The sequence below is a fragment of the Eschscholzia californica genome, unplaced genomic scaffold (genome assembly GCF_041429995.1).
Source record: "Eschscholzia californica isolate CP2 unplaced genomic scaffold, dmEscCali1.0.p SCAF_2, whole genome shotgun sequence".
Lineage (NCBI taxonomy): Eukaryota > Viridiplantae > Streptophyta > Magnoliopsida > Ranunculales > Papaveraceae > Eschscholzia > Eschscholzia californica.
Window position 1 is genome coordinate 29,797,957 of NW_028238309.1, and position 12,285 is coordinate 29,810,241.

The 12,285-nt window shown below is 36.0% G+C and overlaps 1 long non-coding RNA gene across 1 annotated transcript in view; it reads left to right on the top strand.

The window, feature by feature from the left end:
- The first annotated feature begins 3,969 nt into the window (after positions 1-3,969).
- LOC147557314 (uncharacterized) overlaps positions 3,970-12,285 on the top strand; it is a 97,681-nt gene continuing 89,365 nt past the window's right edge. The window contains exons 1-7 of the long non-coding RNA XR_015233920.1: positions 3,970-5,279; positions 5,358-5,439; positions 5,519-5,605; positions 5,708-6,350; positions 6,457-9,717; positions 9,988-10,076; positions 10,293-12,208. This is a non-coding gene — a long non-coding RNA (uncharacterized LOC147557314). The remainder of the gene's footprint in view (positions 5,280-5,357; positions 5,440-5,518; positions 5,606-5,707; positions 6,351-6,456; positions 9,718-9,987; positions 10,077-10,292; positions 12,209-12,285) is intronic.

Below are 12,285 nucleotides of genomic sequence, written 5' to 3' on the forward strand. Positions count from 1 at the left end.
TCTCTACTTTTTCAGTCCTCTAAATTCTTTTCCGTATATAGTGCATAAAATTTGCTTAGTTATGGAGCGAAATTATAACCAGTTTCAGGGAAAAAAGCCTTGTTAGTAATAGTCGTTTTAAATTGCAAGGGCTTGTTGTTAAAAAATTTGACTTTTTTGTGTAGACTTCTTTTTGTTCATTTTTTATAGCTGTAAGATAAGGTAGATCAGATAACTTACCTTGTCAGATTTGCAGTTGCTCGTAAGTAATAAGGGGAAGATTGTTATGCGCATGTGCATTTTTCTTCATGTTCGTGATGAATAAATAACTGGCATGTGTATAAAACTACAATTACATGTTATCCAGAATATAAGTGTCGAAGTGGTTGATACCTCTATACTGAGGTGATGGCTTCAAAGGATGGATATTGTGGAAAATAATGAAATGGAAATTCTCTGTTGCCGATTTTGTGCGTATTCATCATGTCTCTCTATTTTTTTTCATTTGATCTTGTATATTGAACTCAGTTTATATTACTATCGTTAATCTAGGCTATCTAGAACGACATTTTTTAATAAAAATATCTATACCTGGTGATTTAATTGATAAATTTTCCTTCTGTAATTACTTTAAGTTTTAACAATGCAATAAATACTTTCATCGTGATAAAAAATTGTATATGACAGGATAATGTAGATTTTATCGACACTTTTAAGAAAACTATTTCAGGTTCGTGGACAAAGGGAGCAAGGGGTTGGATATGAAATGAAGTCATAGTTAAGCCTAATGAAGAAGACTTAGATAAAACCTCTCTCTTTGTGAAGATTTTTCAACAATTCCCTTCCCTTTGTTTGGTGTCGTAATCAACAATGCCTCACCAAAAATTCTCTGTCTAAAAACTTGGGTGTCGATGATGCAGAAGAAGTAGTAGAAGAAGACCAAACTTAGAGTTTATGTAAAAAAGAAGGAGGAGTTAAAATAAAGGGATATTTAGTGTTTGAGTCAAAGAAATGTACCGACATTAGCAATTGGGTCAAAAATTTGCCCGTTATAGATTCTAGGTCACAGACTAACCACTGACCTAGTTGACTAAAGACAGTCGTTAACAACCGTTAGTTTGCGACCCAAATACTAATGTTGGTACTTTACGTTGACCCTAACACTAAATTTTTCAAAGTAAATTGTAATGTCAAAATAAAAACGTATTGATCAATCTATCAAAAGTATAATGTAATTCAAAAAAATAAAGGTTCATTGCACTTAATATGCCGATCTTATCGGGAACATATTTTATTCTGCATTTAATGCATGTCATCAATTCGTTGCGTCTTTCTGGTGCAAAAATCGTTGTACCACTGTCTCGAAATATGAGATTCTTTTTCATACCAACTTTCTAGATCATTTTCTCTTTGTTCTCCTGACACTTATCTTTCGTATCGTGGAACTCCCTATACTTTCCAAAATATTTTTACAAATATCAAATGGACTTAATTTTCTTCCCGAGTGTTTAATACAGTTGACCAGTTGTCCTCTAGGAATCTCATCGGTCTTATGACTATTTGCTTGATACACTGAAGGGGTTTATGCTAATCAGTAGATCCGAGTGACCGTTGTTAACACCCATGAAACCCACCTATGTTTCACTAATTTCTCTTAAGAACGTCCATGTTAACTTCCATTGATTAAAAGGTAAAGTTAACGTTAGGGTCAATGAAAAAGTACCGTCATTAGCATTTGGGTCACAAACTAACGGTGGTTAACGACCATCTTTAGTCAACTGGGTCAACGGTTAGTCTATGACCCAAACCCTATAACGGATAAACTCTTGACCCAAATACTAGTGTCGGTACTTTTTTTTTTACCCTAACGCTAAATATCCCTAAAATAAAACATCTAAATCTAAGAGGACTTGAGTGAAAACAGTAGAGAGTTGTCCCCTTAAAAATTGTTGTCCATATAAATTTTTTATTTTTTCTGGTTATCCACATAAAATAGTTGTCCATATAAGAAAAACGGTTGCCCACGTATGGGCCACCTTCTTTTTTTTCCTCTCTTTATGTTTCCCGCTTCATCTTAATTTGTCACTGTTTTTTTTTTCTCTCACTGATTTTATCTCACTCGCTTCTCTATCTCATTCGCCTACCTCTATCTCACCATTTCTCCTCTCTCATACGATTCCGGAACCCCCTTCATTTGAGGCGAAGGGGACCTCGAGGAGGAGAAACAATCCTCGAGTGATTTGTGGTGACCAGCAACAAAAAGAATTCATGGCCGACCATCCACAAAGTGTTTCGTGGTCGTTAGACCACGAAATTTTTTTTAGCGGCCCGACCTCAATAGTTTCCTAGTCAATCAACCACGAAACCGTCGAGGAAGGTTTTGCCAGAAGCCTTCCTGGAGGACTGGTTCCGGCGAGGGGAACACTTTTGTTTGCCGAAATTGTGAGCTGAAAAGAGGGGGAGAAAGAGATAGACAGATAGCGATCGAAAGAGAAACATTGGGGATTGACAGAGAGTAGAAGAACGAGAAAGAGAGATATAATCGAAAAAGGAACATTAGGAGATTAAAGGAAAACAGTGAGAGATTGGGAGAGAGTAGAAGAACGAGAAAGAGACAATGAGGAGTCGAGAGAGAAAGAGAGAATGAAAGAGAGAGAGAGAGAGAGATTAAAATTAAGGACACAGTTTGACAAGTAAATTTTTCGACTAAAAGAAAATATATCCCATAAATGAATGCAAAAAAAAGTAGAAAAAAAGGTCCGTGTTTCAGGGGAATAAAAAATATTCTGGGAAAAAAGGTGGAAAGCTAAAAAGACAAGTCACCAAACGCACCTTATCTCCCTCTTCTCTCCCTTCACTATCTTTATCTTCTCACTCTCTTTCTAAGTTTTGACAAAGGGAATGGTCTTTTCGCTGGAACCATGAAAAAAAAGAATAGAAAGAAAGAGAAGAGAAAAAAGAGGGATGAAGAGAGGGAGAGAGAGATGAAGAAAGAGAGCGCGAGAGATGACTGAAGTTGTTGTCGCGGGAATTAATGGTCATCGGAATTGATGGTGGTGAGAAGGAAGACGGAGGAAGAAGAAAATAATAACATAAATAGTGGGTAGTGCTTGGAGGAAATCAAAAAATGTGTTTCCATCAAAAAAAAATTCCTAGAAAATATTCTTATTTCCCCAAAACATCCACAAAAAAAAATGTCCTATGGTGACTAGGTGTGAGCAACGGTCAGTTTTTTCGGTTTTGGTTCGAGCCAAAGCCGAACCAATAAGTGGCGGTCTGGCTAAATGGTCGGTCGAAGTCGAGCCGAATGATCGGCCGACCGACATAATTTGACTCGGTTGAGTTCGGTTGATCGGTTTAACCGAACATAATTTAGATACAATTGTTAAGTAATGTTATTCTTTTCATTGCATATACTGAAAATAAAAATTAAGAATCTATCGTACTTTTCCACCATTGCATATACCGAAAATAAATGTTAAAAATTCATCGTACTTTTCTACCATGACAGAAAAAAAGAACTAGAAGTTCTAATGAAATGACTACAAGTTTAAGTTACTAACTAAGAATAGGTTGTAGTAGATAGAAAACCTTTCAATCAAGTTGAATAGGTTGTGGTTGATGATGCCGACAACAACAACTAAGAAAGAGGACAGACAATGATATGGAAGACTTTGATTAGGGATTTTCTAAATTTTTTTCTTTTTTAGTTTAACATTTTCTAACTTTATAAAATTATTATTAACTTTACAAAATTATTATTCATTTTTCCTTAGAGTTCGGTTGGTTTGTACGGTTTTTAGAAACTCAAGTCGAGGCCAAACCAGACAGATTTAGGTTGTTCAGTTTTTCGGCCGGACCGAGTCGAACGATGATGGGCTCGACCCAAAAATTGATCGGTGCGGTTTGACTTGGTTTGGTTGGGCCAATTCGATTTTTGCTCACCCCTAATAGTGATTATCCTTGTGTCCCATAAATCATTACATCTTTCAGTCCACCGCTTCATCAGATTCGTCTAAAATTATAGCCGTTAGAGTGCCTTTGCGTTCTAATCTCCCCCTCTCTTGATTAACAATCACTTCTAACCCTCGAAATGGAGAATGGATATCGAGCATTACTTGTTTGCCAGTGAGAAGAAGAAAAGGGATGGACTTCCTTAGTCCTTTCTTGAAGAGATTGATTAGGTTTGTAAGTTTTGCTTTCTCGATTAGAGATTTGACGATTCATGGCTTCGATTTTGTGGTAATCTAGGGTTTGCTGATTCGCTAGAAATGGAGAATGGATATCGAGCATTCCTTGTTTGCCAGTGAGAAGAAGAAAAGGGATGGACTTCCTCAGTCCTTTCTTGAAGAGATCGATTAGGTTTGTAAGTTTTGCTTTTGATGGCTTCGATTTTGTGGTAATCTAGGGTTTGCTGATTCGGTGGTGTCTGAAAGCTATTTGAGTTTGAGAGATCAACCTTTGGCTAGACTATAAGGATTTAATTCATGGAGAACTAGTTGGTTCTTCTGCTTAAATTTTGATGTTCTTATCTGGCTTTGCCTTCTCAATTATGTGATTCCTTGTAATCTTTGTTTCCTAGATGATATGGTTTTTGCCTAGAGAGCGACTCCATTTTTATTTTGAAAGGAGTTCCCTATCCAAACATGGGGCTTTAAATTCATTTTCTTCGCTATTAAGATATTGAGTGGTAAAAATTTCTCTCCTTATCATTAGGGATTTGTTGTGGAATCCTTGCCTAAATCATTTCGTGATTTGGGGAAAAGATCAAAATTTGGCAGTATTATTTCCTATCCAAACCCTCAGGATTTAAATACTTGCAGAAGAGGTTTGGTTTGTCTGCTGTGAAGGGAGGGTGTTTTCTATACTAGATTGTTTGCTTATGTTATGTCTCTTCTACCTTTAAGATTTGATTGCAGGTAATTGTGTTCAGGTATGGGTGGCTGCCATTTCAGACATTCCCCGACGGTTGGTAACCTTGAACGGGGCTTAAAAGGGGATCTCTAGTTAAGGGGCTTTCATGGAAGTTTATTTTAGTCTTTCTGCAATCTTCATATTCGTAATACGAAATTCCTTTACCTTACTTTTAAAAATATGTGGTATGGACCTGGAAGGGTTAGCGTGTCACACGTTTTGTCACGGGAAAAATAACTTGCTTTGCATTTCTTGCAGTGGTGGTAGAACTTATCTTTCTGGATTATCTTTGTTTACTGGAGGATTAGGTTTCCATGGTGGGAGCGCTTTGGTTTCTTCGAAGGGTTTCTTTCTTCTATAAACTTGCAGTTACATTTCATACAGAGGTCATTTCTTCAAACTATTTGTTCACATTTACTTTAAATTATGTCCACAATGTGTGACTGGTGATATCCGCTGTGCAGATTCTGTCACTCTTCTGGTTGTTGGAGGACAAGGAATTCTGACTTGAGTCTCTCCCGAAGGAATTTTTATTTCAAGTTGCTAGTGAGGAAGTTTATTGATAGATTTTTATTATAGTACAAATTTTTTTTTCCCGCCTGATGTTTAGGGGTATGAGCTACAGGTTGGTAGATATCAATACTGAGTTCAATATCTGACGTGGGGAGGGGAAAATATGGAGTTACGAGTCTTGCTTGCCACCTATTTCTGTGTTCGTATTTGTTTTTTGACTTGCTCAACCTTGTTGGGGTTTCTTTTAAATTTCTTAATGTGCTGGATCCTTATTTTTCTTTTGTTGTTTTCTTTTCCGAAGAATTCTTTATTGCTTGACGATTTGGTTTGGTTTCTTGGAGTACGTTATTTGAGATGTCTGCGATCCATATTTGGCTCATGTCAATCGTGAGTGAACCAACTTTCTTAGGCGGTAGTGTTTGGTCACGTTATCCTAAGTTTCCTTAGTGGTTCCTCATCGGCAATTCTTCATTTTCCCTTCTTCAGTTTTGAGTTTTATGCTAATCACAGTTTTGCACTTTTTTCTAGGTTTTCTGTTTGCTCATTTTCTCCAAATAGGTAATTTGTTATAATGTACATGATGATTTTTGTTATTCTCTTTATTTTGGTTGTGTTCCTTCGTTTCTAAAAGATGTTGGATTGGTTTTACAAAATGGAAAATCTTTCTTGTCGGGGTTGCTGGAACTTGCTTGATGTTGGTATTATATTCCCTGGTTGTCATCAGGATATAGTTTTTTTTTTTTTTTTTTTTTTTTTTTTTTTTTTTTTTTTTTTTATCTTTTTCAGTTTTAAAGTGTCCTGTCTAGGTTATCTACATTTGTAAAATCGTTTATGGTCTTATCTTGATGTAGGATAGGTGGACTTCCAAGTCCAACGGAACAACTTTTTGGTGCTTGCTGGACGGGTCAGAAGATTTCGAACTGAACTAATTTCCTTTATAATGTGTAAGTCAAGTATTTTCAGTCCTATTCCAGAATAACTCCAGATCCATGAGTAAAATCCGTAGTGCCAAAGTTCTTTACCTTTTCCTTTATTTTCTGACTTTTAAAGGTAATTTAGAAGACATGCTATCTTAGGAGCGCTATCATGTTGATGCAAATTGTTCCATAGGTTTTTCATTTTCAACTTCGGTTGGTATGCTTACTAACTTGGGAGGTTAGCTTTTGCAATTCTACTTCATCTTATTTTAGCTGTGTCTTATGTTGCTCCTTGCCTAAGACATAATCTAGTGTTATTTGTATGTAACATGAGCTCTAACGCTTGAGTAGTTGTTGGCTTGTTGCTCGTATAGTCTTATTGTTAGCTAGGAATGACCATCTCACCTTCTAATCTTGTCTCCAAATTTTTTTCTTCTTCGATTGTGAATCAATTCAGTTATTGCGCGCCTGCTACTAATTTATATTGAATATTAAGATTTTATGTGACATATTAATAGCTGTTTCAATTCCACTTCATCTGATTTTAGATGTGCCAATTGGTTGTTCCTTGCACAACATATAATAGTGAGTTAGTAATATCTGGAGGGTCGTTTAGAATCCACCTTTTTTAAATTTCAGGGGCCAACTTCCAGATAGTGTTTGCCAACTGAAAGGTGTTGAAATGTAATGTTACCAAATACGCCCTATTGGAACTGTAGATCTTCACTCTACTACTTCGTGTTGTTCGTTAAATAAGCCTCAGCGGAACTGCTATTAAATACGTTTAAATTTGTTTTATTGTTTGTTTCAAGGACGGCTTCTGTCTAGAGGAAGCATTTTCTGGGAAGAGATTTTTGTGTCTCAAGTTCCATTAAAATTTGCGTCTAAAATTCTGCCATTTTCAATTCCTAATGCGTTGTTCATCTTGGGAGGGTTTTTTTTGGTCTTTTACTCCACTTCTTTGGTTTTTATCTTTTTTGTGAAACTCTGAATGAATTGTAATCTTTTTTACTTTTTGATTTTAATCCTGTTAAACGAAGTTTAGTTGAGGGGGTCCTAATTTATTGGTAGTATTTTTAAAGGCTTTAGAGATAATGCTGCCGATCTTATTATATATATGTGAATGACTTGATGCACATCAGAATGGTTTTGTTGATGCTTTAGACCACCAAAGTTTTTATTAATCTGATTACTCTTTGGGGAATCCACATATTCTTAATCTCGCAGTTCAACCCTGTTGTTATTAGAGCCTTGAGGGAAACATGAACATCAATATGTTGCAAGTGTGAATTTGACGCTATAGAAACTATACATAATAAAATATTTAACTTCTTGATTTGTAACTGTTTTGAATTGATTGTTGTTCTCTGAAGTTGGTGTGAGGACTAAAGTTCTGAATTTGGTATGAACAGTTCCATGTTGTTTGGTGATTGGTGGTGTGCCTGAAACATATTTGCGTTTGAAACAATGTTGATTTCGTGATCTAACTGGTTTTTCTGGTATTTGTTTGCATCTCGAGCATCTAGAAGTTTTGGTTCTGATTTGGCTCTTACTTTTGTTCTTTGTTTTGGGACTCAGGGTTGGGTTTACATCTTCATCGGTTTATTGATTCAGTTGTTGTGTAGGGAAAACACACTTTGAAATTCTTCCCATTGAGCAGCTCCTATTTGTGTTCTCCAATAAAGTTTCGGGGAAAAGGTAAGATCACTTTGTGATGTATCAGATATGTTTCTAGTGGATCTCTGGACATGATTATGGTTTTCTGTTACTGTTAATGTGGAATCTATTCTCTCATTGCGGCTTTCCTCAAAAGCTTAACTGTAGGACATCATCTTGGTCAAGGTTAACCTTTCGGATTTATCAAAATTGGTGATGAGAAAAACTTTTCTTCTTTCTAGCAATAATTATTTTATTGCTGAGATTTCAACCAAGAGTAGAAAATTTTGACAACAGTTTTGTATAGATTGTTGTTGTCTCCACTTGGTAACAAGCTTCTTCTTGATGGGATTTCAGGTTGTTCAAATGTTCTCATGGGTTAGTTCTTGACCAAAAAAGTAAATCTTTAAGTGAAGGGAGTTTATATTAAACTGCACTATCGATTTTATTTAGTTTTGCGTTACTAATGGTTGATACGCAATTGAAATTTTTTTCTGATGTTGTAGAGAAGTCACTGTCTTTGTAAGGGAAATTGGGTTTTCTTGTTTTGACTGAAGGAGTTGTCTAGGTTAATGTTTTCTTTTCAGTGTTCTCTCTCAAGGGAGTTCCCATATTATGCACAGGTTCCATAAAATTCTTCTCTAGTGCCGGTCTATGTTGTTAACATTTAACACTTCACAATAATATTCGACGTCCAAAAACTGGCTGTCCTTGTTATCTGCATGCCTCTCGAGAAAGTTGTAGTATTACCTTTTTTTGCTTTATTGCATGGCATGATTTAAGAGTCTTTCTATACCTTTTCATTTCCTTAGTCGTCTGGTCCTCATATGTGTTATTTAGTAGTTTTCAGGACGACTGGTGTCTTCTGGAAACGTCTTCTTAGAAATGATTTCTGCTTGGAGGTGCACTCCAGACCTCTAATAGTCTTCTTTTCTATTAGTTATGAATTCATCTGGTAAAGGCGTTTTCTATCTTTTAACTTGCTACCTCCATTAATTTCCTTATTAGAGGAATAACAATTAAAGTAAGCATTATTTTGATTTTTGTAAGGATCTATGAATTGGACTTACTGTAAGGGGATGTGATTTGGTTCTAACTTGTGGGGGTTTTCCTATTTTACATAGAATCCTTTTCATAAAAAAAACATAGAATCCACAATTCGTGCCTATTGTCTTATTACTTTACATGAAAATTTATTATCCATAGATCAACTGTCTTAGTTTTTCTCATACCCGTCGGACAAAAACATAACTATTAAATTTCATTTCTGGTTCCAAGTGTGCCATATTTTATGATTCGTGTTGTATCCACCTTAACTTGTCCGCTTCTTTTGTAATATCTTCACTCTGTTGTAGGGATAGAAGTTATATTACGTAGGGTAGTTGTCTTGAAGTACTCTTCAGAAGTTCATTGAATATACATAGTATAGCATGATGTACCCTTCGTGTTAGGATGTGGATCGTGGAAGTGTTTTTTAAATTTCTTAGTGTTTTGGGACCTTATTTTTTGGCTTTGCTTTTTGTTTTTCCCAGGGACTCTTGTGGTTGAAGATTTTCGGCTTCAGAGACTATTTAAGATGTCTGTGATCTGATTTGGCTCATGTACATCGAGAGTGAACCACTTCTCTCAACTCGCAGTGTTTGGTTGGTAGCTTTATTATAAGTTCCCCTAAATGGTTCCTCGTTGGGCATTCTTGATTTCCCTTCTTCAGTATTGACTATTGAGTTTTATGCTAATAGTAGGTTTACACTCTATCTAGGTTTTCTGTTTGCTTATTTGCTCTCAATTGTTACTATGTGCATGGTGATTTTTAAGTTCCTTTACTTGGGCATTATTCCTTATAGATTCAGCAGAATGTGCTGCTAATTTATTTAACCAAAAAATAAGTTTTCTCTTGGCTGTGTGCACGATAAGATCCAATTGTTGTTTAGGAAACTGTACACTTTCAAATTCTTCCCAATGAGCTCTTATTTGTGTTTCCTAATAAGATGACCCTGTGATGCATCAGAGATGTTGGCTTCGGAACTTGAACTTGATCATCATTTTCTGTTACTGTGAACGTGGAACCAATTTGCTCCTTTGGGCTTTCCTCGAAAGGTTAGGTATTTATGTTGAGTTTTTTTAGTTTTAATGGGTACAGTAGCGGACCTGCGGTTCTGTAATTGTAGGACATCATTATGGCCAAGATTGATCCTTTCCAATCTATCAAAATCTGTAATGAGAAATTTTTTTTAGCAGTCATTGTTTTACTGCTGAGATATTTTAACCAAAAGTAGAATTCTGAGAATAGTTATGTATTGTTGTTATATGCAGTTGGCAGCAAGCTTCTTTTTTTATGGGATTTCAGTCCGTTCAATTTTTTTTTTTGGAGTTGTTCGTGACCGAAAAGGTAAATATTTAAGTGAGGGGAGATTATGTTCACTGCATTATAGATTTTATTTAGTTATGTGTCACTAATGGTTGATACGTGACGTAATCGACGTTGTAGAGATGTCACCGTCTTTGTAAGGGGTTTCTTGTTTTGACTAAAGGGGTTTTATAGGTTTGCATTTTCTTTACAGCGTTCTCTTTCCCATATTATACTTCCATACAACTCTTCTCTAGTGTCGGTTTATTCTTCTATATGAAGGTTTAACTAACTATGTCCGTAACAGTTAATACTTCTCAATAATATGCAACATCCAAAGTCCTGTCCGTGTTGTTTGCATGTCTCTCGAGAAAATAGTACTAGTAACTTATTTTGGTTTATTGCATGCCATTTGTAAGAATCTTTCTAAACCATTTCCTTTCCTTTCTTATGTGGTCCTCCTGTGTATTACATGTTGGTTTCCAAGACTGGTCTTGTGGAAGCCTCTTCTTGGAAGTGATATCTGTTTGGAGTCGCACTCCAGATTTCCTCTAATATTCTTTCCTTTTCATTTAGTTATGACATTATCTTTGAAGGTGTTTTCTGTCTTTAACTTGCTACTTTAATGTTTTCCTTATCAGAGGAATAATAGCTGAAGCATGCACTCATTTTATTTTTGCGGGGATCTTCGAATTGGACTTTAAGGAGATGTCATGTGGTTCTCTCTTGTGGGGGGTTTCATACTTTACGTAGAATCCACAATTGTTTCCTATTGTCTATTTATTTGTTCTTTCCATTAAATTTCTTTTCTGGTTCCGACTGCCGAGCATCCCGTATTTTAAGATTCTTGTTACATCGACACTAACATTTGCGGTTCTTCTTGTGTAGTTCCTTCACTCTGTTATAACAGTGAAGGAATTACAAATGGGTTCTTATCTTGAAGGGAATTTTTTGTAACAGCTTGTTGCATTTTTGTCTGGGTTATGCTTGTTCCAACTTCAAGATGCAGTTGGAGTTATCAGTGTTATTTGGGTATTCCTTCTGTCCAGTTTCAGATGCTCATTGGCAATCGGTATTTTAGGACATGGATTTACGCTGATCTGCTTTTGTTGTGAAGGGGGTTTTCTACTAAAGTTTCTTTGATGGCAGCTGAGTTTACTTTTTTGCTATTTATTATCTGTTCATATCAATTTTTAGGGGTTCGCGCCAGGCGCATGGAAGTTTGCTCACAACATTTGAATTTCTTCCTGAGAAACCCTAATCCTGTTAGCTTGTTCCTTTGCATTGCTTGAAGTGGTGTGAAAACTATCATTCTGTATTATCTTATTTTACTAGGGGGAGCGCAACAATTCCTTCTTGCAGGGGGTTCTCTAGCCCAACTTCTTGTACATTTCCGTGTTTTTATAGGGGAATATCTATGCAAACATTTTGCTTACAGTTACACCAAACTGTTTCCAGACCATGCGGATGTCTGCTTTCCATACGCAGGACTCTTTGATCCTTGGTCAATAACATGCGACATCCATAGACCGGCTCTTAGTGTTATTTGCTTTGGCTCTCTGAAAAGTAGTAGTACTACCTATCTTTGGTTATTGCATGGCATATTTTAAGAATCTTTTTATACCTTTTCATTTTCTAAGTTGTCTGATCCTCCTGGGTATTATTTGTAAGTTTCTACGATGGCTGGTGTCTTGTCGAAGCTTCTTCATAGAAATGGTTTCTGTTTGGAGGTGCATGACCTTTAATATTTTTTGAAAACTTTGAACAGGCCTCCGATATACTTTTCTTTTCAATTAGTTATGACTTCTCTGGCAATGCATTTTCTGTCTTTTAACTTGCAACCTTAGTTTATTCCTTATTAGAGGAATAACAAACTAAGCATGCGATATCCAAAATTGGATTTTCGAATTGGATATCGCATGCTTATTTTTGCGGGGATCTTCGAATTGGATTTTTGCG